This window comes from Haliotis asinina, chromosome 1 (assembly GCF_037392515.1).
Source record: "Haliotis asinina isolate JCU_RB_2024 chromosome 1, JCU_Hal_asi_v2, whole genome shotgun sequence".
In the NCBI taxonomy this organism is placed as follows: Eukaryota; Metazoa; Mollusca; class Gastropoda; order Lepetellida; family Haliotidae; genus Haliotis; species Haliotis asinina.
In genome coordinates, this window is record NC_090280.1 from 95,771,856 (window position 1) to 95,774,936 (window position 3,081).

Consider the following 3,081-nt stretch of genomic DNA (forward strand, 5'->3'; position numbering starts at 1 on the left):
CCAAAACTGACTGGTGTTTGCTTGGTCCCCAAATTTAGATCTTCACCAAATTTGAAGATATTGGGGCCAGTAGTGCATGAGATATCGCCTCAATAAAAGTCTGGAAAGAGACCTATTGTATTGTCCATATAACTGTATCAGTTTTACCTTTCCACACTAGTTTTAATGCTAATTGTGATATCCTAGTTGTTTTACTGTCCTTCGTTGACAGGTTTTATAATGGACACAATAGTCGTTTTCATTGATGAATGTTCTCGTCACGATATGGCTGAAATAGTGCCGATGTGACTTTAAATCGTAACTCACTCACTCATTCACTGGAAAGTGACCTAAGTGCCACTGTGACCTTGCAAATAAAGTCATGGTCACCAAAACTGGCTGATGTCTGCGCATTTTAAATAAACTTAGTCTTACTGTTATTTGTTACACTCCACCACTGAGTTTAACATATCTCCCCAGCCCCCATGTATTTTAAAGGACAAATCACCTGAGAGTTACTTGATGTTTCCTTAGATTAAGTTTGAATCGTTTCCATGAAAGTCATGAAAAATATAAATGCCATATATCTGTAAACAGCAAAAGGCACCATTTCAAGATCTGTCTCGTATATCTGCCAAGATCTGTTGAAAGACATCAAATGGTTTTCGAGGTGTCCTCTGGAAACAAAGCCTATACCTCCATTTCAAGACTATGTCAGAATTGTTTCAGTGGAAAAAAATACAAATGCCAAAACACTGTAAATAAAAAAAAGGCACCACTTTGTGGTCTGCCTCAAATATCTGCCAAGTTTTGCTGTAAGATATTAAATAGTTTCAACTTGTGCTCTGGAAACGAAGCCTATCCCTTCATTTTGAGACTGAGACTAAGAATCGTTTCCATGGAAACTGAGATGATGATAAATCACAAAAGTCTGTAAATAGCTTAAGGCACCACTTTAGGGTCTCGACTACATATCTGCCAAGTTTTGCAGAAAGATATGTAAAAGTATTTGAGTTGTGCTTCGGAGAGCACAAAGTCACAATTTCAAGATCTGTCTCATGTATCTGCCAAGAACTGTTGAAAGATATGAAATGGTTTTCAAGTTGTGCTCTGAGAACGAAGCCCATTCCTCAATTCTGAGACAAAGTCCGACACATTTCCATGGAGACCAAGAAAATAAGAAATCACAAAAAACGCATTACATGTCGGGGGGGGGGGGATAAAAATATGCACTTAACAGTTATTTGACTTGTATGTACGCTTTGAAGATTCTGTTAACAGGGTTACCATTAGGTAGTATTTCTGCATGACATCCTTGAATAACCCAAAACACAATTTTCAGCGACTGTTCACTCGCCCATTGTCACGGTTGTAAGTGCTCAGCACCCGGAAGCGTTCGTACCCTAAATAGCTTTCGGAATCGTTCAAGTACGAATCTTTCCGAAATAAAAAGTTCAAAAGGTATGTGCAAATGTCCACTTTGGCGATTTGGTAAGCTGTGTTCTGATTGGTCAGTCTCAAAGGTTGCCTGACGTGACATCCCATGTTTTGTTAGACACAGCTGTGGAGCATAACGAAATGTACTGCGACTAAGTTTACTTAGACTGGTGTCTGCGTAATACCCCAATGTGGGCTGTCACCAAATTTGAAGGTATTGAGTACAAGAATCTGAAAAGTGGCCAGCGTGTCATGGTGACCTTGAAAATAAGGTGAAGGTAACCAAGACTAATGTCTGTGTAATCCCCCAATGTAGGCTGTCACCAAATTTGAACATATTGGGTACAATAGTTCATGACATTGTGTCAACAAGAATCGGGACGTACATACCTACAGACGCCCCTGAATACTTAGTCCCCCACTCCGTGTTGCAGTGAAGGAAACAGATGTACCAATCTAATATGTGGTGTTAAACACATTCTGCGGACCTGTGAAGTACTGGGTTAGAATTTCAGTGTGTTCACATCAAGGTTCTTCAGAGGCATTTAGAAGTTGGTATTCTAATATGCGGCAAAATGTTATGGATGTCAACTTTTTCTTTATTGTTTTCACGTTTCTGGGCTATTCCTTGCCCCTTCATCACATCAAGGAAAAGATATAGGAATTTCATACAAATAAATCTACATTTCATGCATTGTATTTTCTACCAAGATGTTCTGCATGCAAAACATTTTCTGTTCTGAGTAATTACATTATTACTTCAATTCTGAAAAAAATGAAACGTAACATGGTCCAGTTTGACATGTTACTGAAACTTCAAATTCAGCAGGTTTATTATTAACCTGTGTGCAAAAATCCAAACTGTATGACCATATGTCACCAAGTCATACCATATATCCTCATTCATGGCTTAAAGATTAAAGAAGACACATATCACAATTTCACAGATTGATATTAATGATGCCAATTACTGAACTGTCTGGTCCAGGGTTGATTATTTACGCACTACTGTCACATAGCAGGAATATTACAGAGTGCAGCATTACAAACGCTAATACAGTGAACTGATAACATGGTTCTCAGAAGCAGGCTATCCACAGATTATACAACAGCAATTATTCAGTCCCCCAAAACATGTAATTAAGCGAGTCACCACCTCTTGCGATCAAAATAGACTGTTGGTGTTAAACTGCTGATCACTCGCAATACCTGTCTTCATGGTAACCACACAAGATGGGGTGCACAGCATGGTTGATGATATGAGAATCTGACAAGGGTCTTAAACCATCTATCACTGCCTGTAACTATGGCAACAGTTATCACATGTAACAAAAGGTGTTAACTGTGCTAACAACAGCCAAAACCCTCAACAGGCCACAACTGACATGCTCCTATTCATCCTGATCTACCTTCAACAGAGCTCTTGCAGCTGAAATGTCACATCTACAGTAGTACTAACTACACAGCAAAGACAATACCTTTCAGCATGATGCATGATTTATTTCATTCCAAAATTTTGTAAAATTTCATTAAATATTTTGAAGTCAGACTTTCCTTGAAAATTAGACAAAAGACTTATTTTCTTCCTTTGAAGACACAACATCTGCTGAAAATCCAACAATGAATCACCAATACTCTCCATGTACATAAGTAATTAAAACAAAA